Raw genomic sequence first — 18,595 nt, 5'->3', positions numbered from 1 at the left:
AGAGCCCACTATCCTTAACCATCCTAAATGAAAATAGGCCCAAATTATATAGGACCGAGTGCCCAACAACCTAGTAACACATAAAAACCCACGACCAAACAATGGATTTTTTATTTATATAAATAAATTAAATATAATAATTACCCATTTCCGTAATTTGTAGCGTTCTTACGAAAATGCGTAACATGTCGCGTGGCCTGTTAATGTCTGCATCGTCCGCCATAATGTTCAACTGAGCCGTCGGTTTGGTCAAATAAGGATAAAATGGATAAAAAATGATAAAGTAAATAGTAACTTTTGACTTCTTCAATGGCTGTGAATGAAACCCCTTAAATAGGCGTCACTGAGCCTATTTCATTTACAGAACAAACGAATTGACATTAGGCGTATTTCGTTTACACTGTAAATGAAATAGGAGCGTTGCAGAACACGTGTGCATACGTCATAGGACCGCCCATTTACAACATTATTTCGTTTACTGTATAAATGAAATACGCCTAATGTCAATTCATTTATTCAGTAAACAAAATGCAACATGTTATGCATTTTCGTAAAAATGCTACAAATTACGAAAATCGGTAATTAACTAATTATTATATTTAGAGTAAAGTATCGTTTTTGTCCCCAACGTTTGGGGTAAATTTTAAAGTTGTCCCTAACGTTTCAATCGTCCTATTTAAGTCCCTAATGTTTCAAAACTGACTCAATGTTGTCCTGCGATTAGGGATCCGTTAACAGAATTGACGGCGGGACAAAATTGAGACGATTTTCAAACGTTAGGGACTTAAATAGGATGAAAACGTTGGGGACAAAAATGATACATAGAAATAAATTTTAATTTTATTCTTTAATAATATCAATTTTTTACTATACATAGTATTCAATTATTTTTTAATCACATCTAAGTAAATTACACTTAATCATATTACTTTCATTTTAAATAAATCAATTTTTTTATAATTTTACTCTTAAAGATTTTTAGTTATCATGAAATGTTTGTAAAATGATTAGTATATAAACTTGTAGAAAAAAATAATATATATACAATAAAATATAAATTATACCTTTTGTCTCTAATGTATCAAAATTCTTTAAAATTATAAAAAAAATTATTTAAAATGAAAGAAATGTGATTAAGTGTAATTTATTCAGATGTAATTAAAAAATAATTGAATACTATATACAGTAAAAAAATTAATATTATTAAAAAATAAAATAAAATTAAAATTTATTTTTATATATCGTTTTTGTCCTGACGTTTTCATCCTATTTAAGTCCATAACGTTTCAAAATCGTCTCAATTTTGTCCCGCCGTTAATTCTATTAATGGATCCCTAACGGCAGGACAACATTGAGTCAATTTTAAAACGTTAGGGACTTAAATAGGACGATTGAAATGTTAGGGACAATTTTGAGACTTACCCCAAACGTTAGGAACAAAAACGATACTTTACTCTTATATTTAATTTATTTATATAAATAAAAAATCCCCAAAATTAAAGTTGTCTAAGAACATTACGCAATAAATAAGTGATTGATAAATCGGTTTAATTTTTTGGTCACATTGGTGCCATGTCTTTATTTCATTTTTTGATTAAAATAGACAAGATAAAAAACATAAAAAAAATTAGTAAAATATATCATTAAAAAAAAACTAAAATAACATCTTTTATTAAAATAATTAATAGGCAGAGTAGCATAAGAACTTAAGAAGAGAACCAAGAAATTATATAGACAGAATAACATTTTGATGCGAGAAAATTTCATTAAATTTATATTTTTAAGTTTGTTTCTTTTGTCTCTCACTTACTTAAATTCACTATTTATATCTTTGCTATTCTAAAAGTTTTTTGTCCGTCTCTATTTTCTGTTCCAACACTTAAATACACTTACTTAAATATGAACTAGAAGCCCATACTAGTGATAGGAAAATGCTAGGGGAATAATGATTATTTTGAACAACATGAACAACCACCAATCAAATAAAAATACACTACACCTCCAAATTAATTCTCTAAATTTTAATATTAAAATAACCATCCGTACACAAATAAAATGAACATCCGATATATCTATTATTTACATTGTTTAATATTTTTATTGTTTACCTATACTTTTCCCTAGTGATATTACATAACAAGTATATATATATATATATATATATATATATGCGTTTTCTGGTGGTTTGTGTAGATGTGACTAGCGATGGCCATAAGTTAACTGGCGAGTAGTGTAATAACATTTGACATAGCTGATTATGTGTCAAAGTCAGCATAATGTTAAGGAAGATTACGTTAAAAGTAAGTACAATAATTTTTTAACTTTAATTCTGATGGCAAAAATAAAATTTTGGTGCCAAAAAGTAACTTTTTTGGATGTGGAGTTTTAATTAGACAAAAATTAAAAAAAGCTACATGGAGCGGTCATTAAAAAAAAAAAATCAAACTCGACTTTTGACAACTTTTTTAAAGACAACAAGATTTTTAGATAAAAAAAAAAAATCACTTTTTAATGTTTGGTATTTTTTTCGTAAGACAAATTAGTCGCTACGTCAATAATCTATTTTTAGGGTTAACGGAACGTGAATACGTAATACATTAAGATGATGATGTGTCCGTTAAGTGTCAGTCTGAATTGGCATGTTAATGAATCACTCAATCCGCCCAAACAATTTTTTAAAATATAACTTCGTATTTTATTTGCGCAGAACTCTAATAGTGCTTCTTCCTCTTTCCTCCTTGTGTAGAACCTTAACTGTGCTACTACCATGAGCCATGGAGATCATTCTTCAGAAACTATAAGTTACAATCTGCGTGGTTATAATGTTGACGAAGAGAGTAGGATTTGCACCTTTTCTTCTACCTTTTTTTTCTGGAAGTGTTGGATAGTCAAGAAAGAAGAAATTCATGTCTCCAAAATGTCAATGTGGCACCTATGTGATTATCTTTTAATCTTACACAAAATTTAATCCAAATAGATTCTTCTTGGGATGTCCTAATTACAATATAAGTATTGATTTATAACTTTTGCATGAAGTTGATTTTTTTGTATATTTTTTAAATTTAAAAATTGTATATAATATTTGTATTTTTACAATCGAAATTTTTAATTTTTCAGGCACTCATCCACATTGCAAATATTTCAAGTGGCTAGATGTATTAGTTCAAGAAAATATTGATGAGGACATTACTTTTATGAATGCTATTTTAATAGAAAGAAGATTGAAGGAGGTAGAATATAGAATGAAGGAGCTAGAGATGAAATTGAATTTGAAAAATCAAAACGAAATTGGATCTTAACACCCTAAATCCTAAATTCTAAATGGGCTCAACACCCTTAGTGTGACTTGACCTACTTTTATCTTGTCTATAATTAGGTTGGGCTTTAGAATCACTAAACCCAGTATGTTGTTCACCTATATTGCCCCCTGAACCAACTTCAATATTACCCCTTCCACTAGGATTAAAGTTGGGCCTAGCATATTTCTTTCTCTTCTCAGCATACTTTCTTGAATTGGCCTTCTTCTTGTCTGTGTTCACATTTTCAACAGTCTTCCCGTCAGCACCATTCCCATTACCATAATTATCTTTTCCATCAGTAGCCTTCTTTTTTAGTAGACGTCCTCAACTTCATTCTGTCCTCATCACTATCAGTGTCACTACTCTCATCATATGCATCTGAAGGAGGATTGTATGCCTCATCTTCGGAACTCCCGTCATCTTCATCAGATGAGGATGATGAAGAAGAATCTTAACTTTACCAGCAACCTGACCTAAATCCTCATTAACATAGCAAGACTCACTAACAGGGTGTTTAAAATATAAATTAGAATTTAAACAGTCATTTGCCAATAAACTGTTTCTCAAATCATTTATCTCAGAATCTCCTTTAATCACATGAAGTCCAAATTCTAAATTTCGAACTGTGGATTCTAACTAGTACATTGCAGCATAATCAACATAGCCTAAACCTTTTAGTAGTTCTTCCAGATAAAAAAAGTTCACTAAATCTAAGTCTATTGGAAAAATTTTATGTACCTTTCCATCCAAATACTGTAACACCTCATTAGTCATTACTATCTTTCCCAAATTTTCCACCATGATTAAACATGGGTACTGCAAAGTTAGACATTTGCAACACTAACAAAAGACAAATTCAACAGCCATAATAATAGTTAATAGATAGATATATTTAAAAGTAATGTAGATTATTTAATAATTTTAATGATTGATAGTCATATCTAACTAAACAGGTCAATGCAAATTACATATCAACTTATCTAAAATTCAAATAAATTAGTTCATACCAAATGATTTTAAGGTATATTTGTTTAAATTCTTGCAAAAATCTAAATAAACTATGCAATAAGTTAATAAAAATCTATGAGCAATGAAAAATTTTTGTGTATACGTATGTATAGTGGAATAAATATGATATTGCAATGCAAGTAAGATTCAGAACAAACATAATAAACTTATGAATAATAAGGAATAAGCAAATTTATGGATAAAATGCAATATTGCATTGCAGTAGAATAAAATGTAAACTTATAAATAATAAGAAATAGAAGCATCAACCTCAACAAAACACATAAATTTTTCGATCAATATATATATATATATATATATATATATATAATATATATATATATATAATATATTAATATATATATATATATATATTGACAAGCCTCCAAATAGTAAATTCAGACCATCATGCAAAATTTAAATATAAACTATACTCCAAATCATATGTTTCAAAGCATATTCAATGACGGAGAGTGTGAATAAAAGCATATTCAACTTGATCATACACATGCAATGGTAGAGAGAGTGAGTAACGAAACTTATCTCAACAGTCGCCATCAATAGCTCTGTCGGAACCAATTTCTTCCTCCAAATGAAGCGTCATCACGAATTTTTGGAGGAAAAGAATTAGGATTTTTTGTAATTCTAGAGAGTGAAAGAAGACTTTTGTGTCATCAGGGTTGAATCTTCTCTTTTTAGTACAATTGTTAAGGACCGGGTTGGATGGCTCATTAATATTTCCATTTAAGTTGGCATTTAATTGACACATCATTAACTTAACGTGTCACGTATTCATGATCAGTTAAATCTAAAGAAAAATTATTAACAGAAGGACTAACTTGTCTAACAAAATTAAAAGACAAGGGCCGGAAAGAGGTTTTTTTTTTCTCTAGAAGTCTCGTTGTCTTTTGATGTTATTGTCAAACGTGTTTAGAATTTTTTTTTTCAAAAAAAAAAAACAAAATATGAACACAGTTTTTTAAATCTAGATGAAAGATCTCTGCCGCTACTCAACCCTCCGACGAGGATGAGGATCCCATTAATTCTCTTGATGACGTGCAACTTCAACGCGGACAACCACCGTCCGTATTCCTCTCGACAAAGCCTAATGAAAAATTAGTTGTCGGAAGTAGAAAGGCTCAACCTTTTCATACATGAGTATGAGTCACACCTGGAATCTAGTTATTCATCCACTTTTTTTAGATATATTATTTCACTCTTTTTAGATCCATGATGTCTCATTAATCGTTTTGAGAAATTTTTTATTTTCTTGAACCTTTTTTACTAATCTTTCTATTTTTGCATTTTGGAATCACCAAATTTTTTTCAATTGATTTACTCATGTCTTGAGATGTTTAATTATTATAGTTTAATGATTGGAATATTTTATCTTTCTTCGTTAGAGTTACGATATTACGAAATTAAAGACTACATCCACTTCCTTTAAATATAACAATATCAATATGGAATTAGTTTATGGGGCTAGGTCACCATAGCCACCAAAACAATACAGCCATCAGAGATCCACCTACACAAAATTTAAAAAAAATAAAGCTTGACTCATATTTTTATAAGGTGTAACCCTCACTTAGAATGAAACCAAATTGTTCCAAGAATTATCTAAAATTGGATAGTGAGTGAACTTGTTTATGAAGCTCAAGCGTTTAAGGAAGGTGATGGTCTCCGACTTGTCTTGCGTCAGGGAGTTGCTGTCCGAGTTATGTATTTAAAAAGATGGGGGGTGGTACCTGCAAGACACTCCGATACCTAAATCAACAAAGGGTTAAACAGGCTTTTAGTGTATTAGAAGTTGAATATATTTAAGGGGTGTCAGTATACTTATAGGTGATGAGCCAAACCAGTGTTGGAGTAGTTCTACTATTAGTGGTGGATAAGCGTCCCCTTTTTCTAGAGATTGTTGTGATCTCTCTTCTAGAAGTGAGTGAGAGATATTAGGAAAGTTATAACTCCTTCAGGAAAAGTTATCACTTTGTAGCATTCTGTCCGACCTCTTGGGAGGTCGGTTATTCGGTAACGGTCTTCTGGACTTTCTCTGCTTTGGGCCTGACTTATGTTTTGGACCAGGATATTAACACAAACCAAATCCAATAATTCAATATAGGGTTAACTACTAAAAATGCCACCGAATTATTCAAATGCTGATTAAAATGTATCATAATTTTACTATCGACAAAAATGCCTTCAAATAATTTAAAAACGTGACAAAAATGTCTAATAATAAATATGTATTTTCAAAAAATGTCTTAGAGATTGAATTTTGATGCGATTTTTTGCAAGCATGATTAGAAAAATAAGATATTATTATTCTTAAAATTTGGTGACTTTTTTGCTAAGTATATATATTTTCTATTTGTTAAAAGTATTATTGGTTGTTAACAAAAAATTACAAAAAATATATACTTAGCGAAAAATCACCAAATTTTAAGGATAATAATATCTTATTTTTATAATCATACTTGAAAAAAATCGTATCAAAATTCAATTTCTAATGTACTTTTTGAGAAATACATATTTAATGTTAGATAATCTTGCAAAAAATCTAACATTAAATATATATTTTTCAAAAAATACATGTTGAATTTTGATGCAATTTTCTGTAAGTATGATTAAAAAAATGATATATTTTTATTCTTAAAATTTAATAATTTTTTGCTAAGTATGTATCTTTTTTGTGTTTTTTTAGAAGTATTATTAATTGTTAACAAAATAAATTACAAAAAAATATATACTTAAAAAAAAGTTACTAAATTTTAAAAATAATAATATTTTATTTTTATAATTATATATATTTATAAAAAATTACATCAAAATTTAATCTCTAAAATATTTTTTAAAAATATATATTTAGTAAAGATATTTTTATTATATTTTAAAATTATTTAAAAATATTTTTATCGATAATAAAATTTTGAGAAAAGGACAAATAGGTCCCGTAGACATTTTCGTCCCTGAGCATTTGAAAATACATTTAAACCCCCGACCTTAGCAAATCTTGGACGGATGAGTCCCTCCGTCGAATTGCCACCGTCGGACCCGTCGGAGAAGTCTGATCTGGCTCCCCTGAGAATGACGTGGCACGCCTGGCTGACAGTTGGACTGCTGAGTGGAAAGGTCCGTTCGAAAAATTGGACATTTAAGTCCCTGCACCACAATGCGATGTCGTTTTGAGTTTCCACCCTTACAAGGTCCGTTACAATACCTATTACACCCATACCTCCCTTTCTGAATTACCAAAAACCCTAAGGAATAGCAACGATCATCATACTCTGTTTCTCCCTCCAAAAAGATCACTACCCAGGCTTAGACGTTCACCCGTGTGTAGTGGCTGTCGAAGAGGCTTAGACGTTCACCCGTGTGCAGTGGCTGTCGAAGAGGCATCGATTGTTGTCTGAGTTGCTGTCTTGGTCAGCCAAGGTAAGAAGTCTGTACATTAGTGTAGTTAGTGGATTGTGAGGTTACATATGTATGCAAGTTTGAAGTTTGATTTGTAAGTGTTGATCGTGCATGTTGATAGAATTTTATCGTTTTATTTCGGCTGAGATTAAATTACTGTTAGGGCCAAAAAAATTTTATCGTTTTATTTCGGTTGAATGTTCTTGCTGTTTAATATGTGAGAAGTGTAATTACTGTTCATTGTTTACAGTTTTTCATTTTTGTTGTCTCGGATGGTTGATGTGTTCGTAGTGCCTGTGTTCCATCATGGAGGTAATTTTGTGAGAGAGAGTAATGGTTGTCTGGTTTACAAAAATGGAAAGGTGGAGAAGTTTCCAGAAATGGACCTTGACTTCGTTAATTTTGGAGACTTGATCACACTGTTCAAGGGCTTGGGGTACCAATCATACAAGAGTGTTTATTGGTATGATCCAATGAGTCCTGATATTGAGTCTGGGCTGCATATTCTGACAGGGGATGCTGGGATTAATGAAATGCGAGAGAACAAAATGAAGAATACAGAGAGTGACGAGTTTTACCTATACTTTGACCACCCTGTTGATGAACCCGAGATTGTGGAGGATGCTGGAAAGCAAAGAAAAAGTTCTGATGAGGGAGAGGTTTTGGTGGATGATCAGAGATTGTCATCTGATGATGGGTATGAGAGCACGGAGGATGAGCCCTACAAACCTCCACCTCCCGGGTTAGAAAGTGACAGTGATGATGATGAAACAAGTGCTGATGATGAGGGTAGTAAACGGCAGAAAGAAAAGAAGGGAAAGAAGAAAGCTGTGTCTCCAAAGAAGACAACTGCAAACAGGACAGGTGCTAAACGAAAGAGGAAGACGTGGAAGAAGATGGCACAAAGCAGTGGACCCAATAAGCAGCAGACCAGAAATAATGTTGGGCCTGATCCTAATGTGCAGCCCAACATAGGCCCACAATCCAACATGGACCAAGATGTTAGGTTCTATGTGAGTTTGATGCAAGATGATGATGATGACCCAGTTTATGAATATGAATCTGAGACTTTACATACACCTATTTCCTCAGATGATGAATCTAGCAAGCATAAATTCCCTGAGTTTGATGAGGATTATCAGCATGGAGAGGGGAGGTTTGAGTTAGGTACAAGGTTTGCCACCGTTGACAGATTTAAGGAAGTTGTAAAAGACTCATTCATTGCTGAGGGAAGGGAGCTTAGGTGGATTAAGAATGACAAAGAGAGAGTGAGGGTAGGATGCATGGATGATGAGTGTCCATGGCTGGTTCATTTATCATACAACAAGTCTTTGCAATGCTACCAGGTTAAGACTTACAAAAATGACCATACATGTGCAAGGGACATGGGAAGTAATGCGGCTGATCAACATTGGATTAGCTTAAAGGTTGAGAAGAGAATGAATACACAGCCTCATATGAGGACAAATGAGGCTATTGACTTTCTGAGAGAAGAATTCTCACTCACTGCACATCCAAAAATGGTTTACAGAGCAGTTAGAGAGGCAAGAGAGCGAATCATGGGTAATGAGAGGGAGCAGTATAGTAATGTTAGAGATTATTTGTTAGAGATATTAAGAAGCAATCCAGGATCCAGGGCAGAGTTGTGTGTCACTCCTATACCTCAATCCCCCCTGTTTTTGATAAGCTTTACATATGCTTAGAAGCATGCAAAATGGGGTTCAAGAGTGGATGTAGGCCATTGATACATCTTGATGGCTGTTTTCTGAAGACTTATTATGGTGGACAACTTCTCACAGCAGTTGCCCAGGATGCCAATAACCAATTTTACGTGGTTGCCTATGGAGTAGCTAGGTCTGAAACTAAGGAATCCTGGAAGTGGTTCTTGACTCTTCTCGAAGAGGATTTGGGGGATGTGCAGACTCATGGATGGAACTTTATGTCGGACCAACAAAAGGTAAATTTGATGCATTAATTAGTTATGATTTAGACTATATTATTTCTTAATACATCTATCCACATGCAGCTTTAGGTAGTATGAATTAGTGATGTTAGTATGAATTAGTCATGTTAAACTGAATTAGTGATGTTAGTATGAATTAGTCATGTTAGTATGAATTAGTGATGTTAAACTGAATTAGTGATGTTAGTATGAATTAGTCATGTTAGTATGAATTAGTGATGTTAAACTGAATTAGTGATGTTAGTATGAATTAGTCATGTTAGTATGAATTAGTCATGTTAAACTGAATTAGTGATGTTAGTATGAATTACTCATGTTAGTATGAATGTACTATTGCTGTTTCAGTTAAAAAGACTTAGTGAGATTAGTATGTAGACTAGTACTGCTGCATACCTATGTATGAGTTCATGCTGTTTTAGTTAACAAGAATTAGTGCTGTTAATATGAATGCACTATTTTTTTGTTAATATGAATGCACAACTGCCTTTTTGACTATGAATGCATTGCTATTTCTGTTATTATGAATGCAGCTCTATTTCTGTTACTATGAATGCACTATTACTTTTACACTATGAATGCAGCTCTGTTTCTGTTACTATGAATGCACTATTTTTTTTTTACTTTGAATCCAGTACTGCTCTGTTACTTTGAATCAACTACTGCTGTTATATTTAATATATTGTTGAAGACTGGTTTCATTAACAAGGATGGTATGATGACTGGTTGGTTACCTGGTTTATTTGTTAAACTGATATCTAGGGACTGCTACCTGCTTTGAAGGCAGTTATGCCAAATGCCCATCACCGAAACTGTGTGATGCACATTTGGAAAAATTTTATCAACCGGTTTAAGGATCTCTATATTCGGGAGGTAGTTTGGGACTGTGCTAAATGCACCACAATACCAGAATTTAAGGAACAAATGGAGAAACTCAAGCGAATCAACCAGGGAGCATGGGAGTATCTTTCAAAATTTGAGCCCGCAACTTGGGTGAAGGCCTATTTCTCACATGGACCAAAAGTGGACAACCTCACAAATAACATGTGTGAGGTGTTCAACTCGAAGATTGTAAACTACAGAAGCAGGCCTATACTGACAATGTGTGAAGAAATTAGGTGCTATCTGATGCGGAGGATGGTCAAGCATAAGTAGTTGCTACAAAATGTTTCTGGAAGGCTAGCACCTGTTCAGCAGAAGAGGCTGGATCGTCTTATTGGGTCCAGCAACAAGTGGGTTGCTGAGTGGACAGGTGATGAAGAACGAAAGAGATTCGAAGTGAGTCGTAAGACAACAAAGGTAGATGTGGATCTCATCAAGCAAACCTGCTCCTGCAATAAATGGCAGCTGACTGGTAATTTTTAATAGCATTGTTAAAAGTGTATGATTTACTTCAATTACTGTTCTCAATTTTCTGGTTTCATTACAGATAAGTGAATGATGTTGCTCTGTTATAGGTATGCCATGTATTCATGCAGTGGCAGTGACAAACCCCATTTTGACGGTTTGTCTTGTATTGATTTTAGGGAATTTTATCACCTTTTACCCACATTTATTCAATGAAATAGCATGGTTTTGTGATTGTCTCCTTATTTGTGCTTAGATGTAAAAACATGCTTTTAGACCCTTAATTTGATGGTTTTAATTTCCCTTTGATTCCACTAGATGCCTTGATGTGTTTGTTAGTGATTTCAGATTGAAGAGGCTAGGAATGGATCAAAGGAGTGAAGAGGGAAAGCATGCAAAGTGGAGAAATCATGAAAAGTCAAAGAAGTTGAACTCGCCCATGGACGCGCGCGCGCACCTGGCGCTTGCGCGCACCTGCGAAGCACTCCATGGACGCGTACGCGTGCTGTGCGCGTACGCGTCGGTGTTGGTTTATGGTTTTTTAATGAAAACGTGACCAACGAATTCTCAAGGGTTGTGGGGCCAAATTCCAACCAACTTTGGCGCCAAAGATGCTATTTAAAGTTAAAGATTGAAGAGCAAAAGGGGAATTCCAACTCATTTAGTTCATTTTCCACTCATTAGGATTAGTTTAGAGGTAGTTTCTAGAGAGAGAAGCTCTCACTTCTCTCTAGAATTAGGATTAGGATTAGGATTAGTTCTTAGATCTAGGTTTTAATCTTTGCTTTCTTCTACTTCTACCTTTCAATTCTTTGTTGTTACATTCATCCTCCTCTATTCTTTTGTTGTAATTTCCTTTATGTTGTTCTTGTGTTTTTGTTGTAGATCTACTTTTGTTTCTTCTACTTTCTTTCAATTCAATAAAAGGTAATTCTTAATAAATGTGTTTCTTTTGATTTGTTGTTGTTTAAATTCCTTGCAATTGAGTAGTGTAGATTTACTTTTCTTGCAATTTACTATGCTTTCCTTTTATACCTTCCAAGTGTTTGATGAAATGCTTGGTTGGATTTTAGAGTAGAATTTTATACTCTTGGCTTGGAAAGGTAACTTAGGAACTCTTGAGTTACTAATGTCCAAGTGATTGATGATTGGGAGCCATTGACTCTAGTTCTCACTAATTGAATTAGTGGAGAGTTAGGATTTATGGACTAGGATTGATATAGCTCATTTGACTTTCCTTTACTACTAGTTAGAGGATGATTTAATGAGATTAATCCTTGCCAATTCTCATATTGTGGTTAGTGATTAGGATAGAGAACCTTGACCACCAACCCTTGCCAAGACTTTTTATAGTTGTTAGTTTACTTTCTTGCCATTTATCTTTCATGCCTCTTATCAAAACCCCAAAAACAACTCAAACCAATAACAAGACACTTTATTGTAATTCCTAGGGAGAACGATCCGAGGTTTCAATACTTCGGTTTATAAATTTTAGGGGTTTGTTTTAGTGACAAACAACTTTTTGTATGAAAGGATTAGTGATTGGTTTAGAAACTATACTTGCAACGAGAATTCATTTGTGAAATTCTAAACCGTCAAAAATCCAATCATCAAAATGGCGCCGTTGCCGGGGAGTTGCAATGGTGTTGTGTTATTGGTTATTGTATATATGTGAATATTGTGAATAGCTTGATTTTTGGATTGCTTGTTAGTTTTTGCTAGTCTTAGTATTTTGTTTCATTATTTCTTATTAGTTTTTGTTTCTTATTTGCTCTTGCTACCATGAATTCTCATTTTGGCTATGAGTATGATTACAACTATGTTGTAGGAGATGTGAATTTCAATGACAACATGCATCAAGGATGGGACAACCAAAGGTGGGAGGAGCCATATGCATATGATCAATCTTCATGGCAACAACCTCCACCAATGCACTATGAAGAAGAGCCATTCTATGATGCATACCAATCCAATGGCTATGGTGAATCTCCTTGTGACTTTCAAGAACCACCACCATATGCCTATGAATCATCTCCTCAACATGATCATCAACTATACTCACAAGCCTCTTTTCACCAAATACCTCCATATGACTCTAATCCTTATCCACCATACCAACCACCTTTTGAACCATATGAGCCCTACATGGAACCACAATTCCAAGATTACTACTCCCAAGAACCACCTAAATATACACCACCACCTTACCAAGAAGAACCACCTTCCTATAATGAACCCTTTCTCCAAGACAATGAACCCTCTTATCCACTCCAATCTTCAATGGATGAAATCCTTAGCCTTATACTTCAAGGGCAAGGAGAAATGCAAAGGGAGACACTAGAATTTATGGCTACTTTGACCAAGGTAGTAAGCAATTTAGTCTCCCAATATTTGAGTACTCAAGGCACTCCCATGGTTACATGTGGAGAATCAATTGAAAAGCATAGCATGAAGGAGAGATTGGAAACTCCGGTGGAGAATGAGGAATGCTACTTTGTGTTAGAACAATTGGAGGAACCTATGGTCATTGAAGAAGAGGAAGAAGTGGTTGAAGACTTAGGAGATGCGGAACCCCCTTGGGAACTTAGAATTGAAGAAAACCCCTCCAAGAAGATTGAATTTGATGTTGAGGAGGAAAGTGCACAATCTCCAAAACAACTTTTGAATGAAGACTTGGAAGGAATGAAGCCAGAATTGAGTTCCCTTGGTAATGAAGATTATGCATCCAATTTTTTTGGTGGAAAATCCTTTAAATTTGAAGAACCTTCTCCCAATGAATTTGAAAGTGATGTGGAGGTAGATTTCTCTCGTCCTCCAATTTATGATTTGAGTGACGGAGAAGAGCTAGATGAAGATGATGAACAAAGGATTGAAAATGAAGAAGTTTATGAAGAGGTGGAAGTTGACAAGGAAGAGTACAAGGGAGGAGAGCTTGCAAGCACATTGGAAATACCTCTCCCCAAGCCACCACCATCCACTCTCTCATTCAAGTGGGTAAATTCCTTATACTCAAGCTTTATTATTCCCCTTGAATATGGTTTGCTTGAGACAGATGGTCAACTTAGAAAAATTAGTGGCTTTAAGAGTAAAAAGGAGATGGTTAGTGGTTGGAAATTCCATCCCAGGTTCACCATGGTTACATGTCCAAAGCTTGATAGCAAAGGTTGGTGTATAACTAAAGTACATGGGTCTAGAAGGATGTTTGGTCACTTTGTTGAGAATTCATCTTGCTCACCACCCACATGGATTAATGATAATCAACTTGGAGATGGGTGTGAAGACAAAATATGGGATCCGGGAACACATGAGGATCAACATTGGGAGCCCATGGTTTGTGAAGAACTCCATCAAAGCTTGGAGACATTAATCTTGAATGATGGAGCTTATTGGAAGTCCAAGCATTGGTGGAAGTTCCAAGATGAGTACAAGCACAAGCCACCTTGAGAGGAGCTCCCCATAAGTCCAACTTAAGGACAATAAACAAAAGTGCTAGGTGGGAGACACCCCACCATGGTAACTTCTTTTCATTTTCTCTTTTTGTACATATTGGTAGAATTAGTTTAAATTCTTATTTTGATTGATTTGATGAGTTTTTAATTGGTATTTTAGTATGTTAAATAAGGTTTTATGGTATTTTGGGTAGTTGCTTGGAGGTTTGGAATGCTTGGATTGGTGCAAAAAAACATAGCAAAAATTAAAAAAAAAAAAACAAAGCACCATCCACGCGTCCGCGCACTGTACGCGTACGCGTGCATCAAGCGTTTTCGACCATCCACGCGTACGCGCATTGCACGCGTATGCGTGGATTGACAAGTTACACCTTCCATACATTGACCCGAGAGTTAGGCCTGAACTGTGCGCAACTTGGGCCTTTGGCACAAACCATTTCACGCGTACGCGCACCTGGTGCGCACGCGTCCTTATGGCAACCTGCGAATAGACGCGCAAGCGCACATTGCGCGCGCGCGCCGATCGCCCCTGTGCCCTCCTGGTACATATTCCAGAGAGTTGGGCCAATCTTGGGCTGACACCATGCCCCCAGCGCAACTCAGTCGGCGCGCTCGCGTACGCTGCGCGCACGCACCGACCCTCTCGGACACCACCCACGCGCACGCGCCATGTGCGCGCACGCGTGGATCCCCTTTTCTCAACACTTCTCTTTTCTTCTTCCCTTTCCATTTCTTTCCTTCCCCTTTCTTCTTCCCTTCTTCCACACCTCATCCAACACTTCCAAACACCATTGATAACCATTTATTTTAGTTAGTTATTAGTTGATTAGTTAGTTAGTTAGTTGATTAGTTAGTTAGTTTAGTTTTCATTTTATTTTCTCTCTTTTTCATTGCAAGTGTTGGATTATTATTCTTGTTTACCATTAATTGCTGCTGAGTATTCAAAAAAAAAAGGGGGATGTTATCTTAACATCATTATGCTTATAATCTTTGTTGGATTCTATTGTTGAGGTTATATTGTGCTACTTGGTCTTGAGTTTTTCATGCTTATCTTTTGAAAAATACCAAGTGATGAGAATTGCCTTTGAGCTTGTAACTCTTCTTGAATTACATGATTTGGCCACCGTGTGATTTGAGCCTTATTTTGTGATTAGGCAACCTCTTGATGGATGATGTTGTGCATTTACCTTAATGCATTGTATTTTATGATTATATGCATCCATATGTGTTTGGCTTGAATGCTTTCATGCTTCTTTAATGCTTGTTTTACCTTACAAGTTCACTTAAAGCATCTCAAGCATAGTAGAATGAGTAAAGTGCATGCTTCTTTTGTGACATAACTTTTATGCTAAGTGTGTTCTAAAACCGCGCAATTTAGAATTCACACACTTATTTGTCATTAATGTCACACTAATTCACCACTCAATTCTAGTGATTTTCCTCATTCCAACAATTATGCTTCCTTGCTTTGTATTACCCTACCTTGGTGTTATATTTTTGTTTTTCATGATGAATGCACCACAAGCAATAACGGAAGCAAGACTAAGAACACGTAGCAATCCGGAGAGTCGTCGTACCCCCTTGCTCATCTTTGAGTGCACCGAGGACGGTGCAAACTTTTAAGTGTGGGGAGGTCGTCCGACCGATCGGCGATTTTGGGTGACAAGTTTCTAATCTCAACACTTTTGCATTTCATTCTAGGATTTTAGGATTTTTACTTGCATTTTCTTATTCTTGTATATGTATACACAATAAGCTTAGTCAAAATAATGAAATTTTTCAAGATTTCTATCTATAGGGCACTAATTGATTTGAGTGAAAATTTTTCATAGAACTTGCTTGAAATATATATATATTGTGGATCATGTTTTTGAGCTAAGAACACAAGCAAGTGAGATTTGAGCCTAATGGTGTGGTTACATCTTATAACCACTTATTTTCCTTCTTGTGTGCATTATTCTCTTTCTATGAATGTAATCTTTGATTCGTTTGATTCTTTATGTCCATTATTTTGTGTATTCATGCATTTATATGATTGAGGCCATCATTTCATTAGCTCACTTACCCAAATAGCCTTACCTTTTATTTTCCATTGTTAGCCAATTTGAGCCTACGATTAACCCACTTGTTCTTAATTTTAGCACATTACAAGCCTTAAAGCGAAAAACAATAAATGTCCTTATTTGGATCTTTGATTAGCTTAGGCTAGAGTGTGTGAGTATCATTCAAGTGTGGGAACCTTGGGACATTGGGTGAATAAAAGGGTAATTTTGTATTTGTATTGTTATTGAAAATATTGGGAATTGGGTACATATTCATGTATTGATCAAATGTAAAACCTTATGCATTGAGATTCTTGTATATAGAAAAAAAAACTGAGAAAAACAAAAGAAAAAGAAAAAAATAAATAAATAATATGGAAAAGAAAAAAAATATATAGAAAAAGAAAGAAAAAGAAGAAAAAAAAGAAAGGAATAAAAAGGGGACAAAATGCCCCAAATCAAAGTATAGTCCAATAAAATCAATGCATAGGTGTTGTGAAATTAAAAAGGAATACATGAGTATGTGAAAGAGTAAAAAAAAAATGGGTAGTTAGGTTGGAATTTAATTGTATAGGATGTCATAGGTTAGGTGGGAAGTTTAAGCTTATCAAAGATTCAAATTTCAAACTCACTTGACCAAATATGCATCCTACCTTGACCCTAGCCCCATTACAACCTAAAGAAAAGACCTCATGATACTGTATGCATGCATGAAATAAGAAAGCATGATTAGGAGAGAATTGAGTAAATCAACCCTAAACACTTGAGCGAATAGAGTGCAAACACTACCGGTGAGGGTTTGATGCTCAATTACATGTTTCCACCTATGATCATCTTTTCATGCAAGTTTGTAAAAATATTTAACAACTCAATTCAATTGTGGATTAGACTTGCTAGTCCTTAGCCCTTGTGCATATATGCTTCTTGAGAATTAACTTATTTTGACCAAGCAATTGCATTCATTTAGATAGTTGCATGTAAGTAGATTGCATTTAGTTAGTTCCATTGAATAAATGCCATACCCTTTACTTCATTCTTGGTTTAAGCATGAGGACATGCTTGGTTTAAGTGTGGGGAGGTTGACAAACCCCATTTTGACGGTTTGTCTTGTATTGATTTTAGGGGATTTTATCACCTTTTACCCACATTTATTCAATGAAATAGCATGGTTTTGTGATTGTCTCCTTATTTGTGCTTAGATGTAAAAACATGCTTTTAGACCCTTAATTTGATGGTTTTAATTTCCCTTTGATTCCACTAGATGCCTTGATGTGTTTGTTAGTGATTTCAGATTGAAGAGGCTAGGAATGGATCAAAGGAGTGAAGAGGGAAAGCATGCAAAGTGGAGAAATCATGAAAAGTCAAAGAAGTTGAACTCGCCCATGGACGCGCGCGCGCACCTGGCGCTTGCGCGCACCTGCGAAGCACTCCATGGACGCGTACGCGTGCTATGCGCGTACGCGTCGGTGTTGGTTTATGGTTTTTTAATGAAAACGTGACCAACGAATTCTCAAGGGTTGTGGGGCCAAATTCCAACCAACTTTGGCGCCAAAGATGCTATTTAAAGTTAAGGATTGAAGAGCAAAAGGGGAATTCCAACTCATTTAGTTCATTTTCCACTCATTAGGATTAGTTTAGAGGTAGTTTCTAGAGAGAGAAGCTCTCACTTCTCTCTAGAATTAGGATTAGGATTAGGATTAGTTCTTAGATCTAGGTTTTAATCTTTGCTTTCTTCTACTTCTACCTTTCAATTCTTTGTTGTTACATTCATCCTCCTCTATTCTTTTGTTGTAATTTCCTTTATGTTGTTCTTGTGTTTTTGTTGTAGATCTACTTTTGTTTCTTCTACTTTCTTTCAATTCAATAAAAGGTAATTCTTAATAAATGTGTTTCTTTTGATTTGTTGTTGTTTAAATTCCTTGCAATTGAGTAGTGTAGATTTACTTTTCTTGCAATTTACTATGCTTTCCTTTTATGCCTTCCAAGTGTTTGATGAAATGCTTGGTTGGATTTTAGAGTAGAATTTTATACTCTTGGCTTGGAAAGGTAACTTAGGAACTCTTGAGTTACTAATGT

Source organism: Arachis stenosperma, chromosome 6, assembly GCF_014773155.1.
Source record: "Arachis stenosperma cultivar V10309 chromosome 6, arast.V10309.gnm1.PFL2, whole genome shotgun sequence".
Taxonomy (NCBI): domain Eukaryota; kingdom Viridiplantae; phylum Streptophyta; class Magnoliopsida; order Fabales; family Fabaceae; genus Arachis; species Arachis stenosperma.
Note: the sequence above shows the minus strand (reverse complement) of the source record.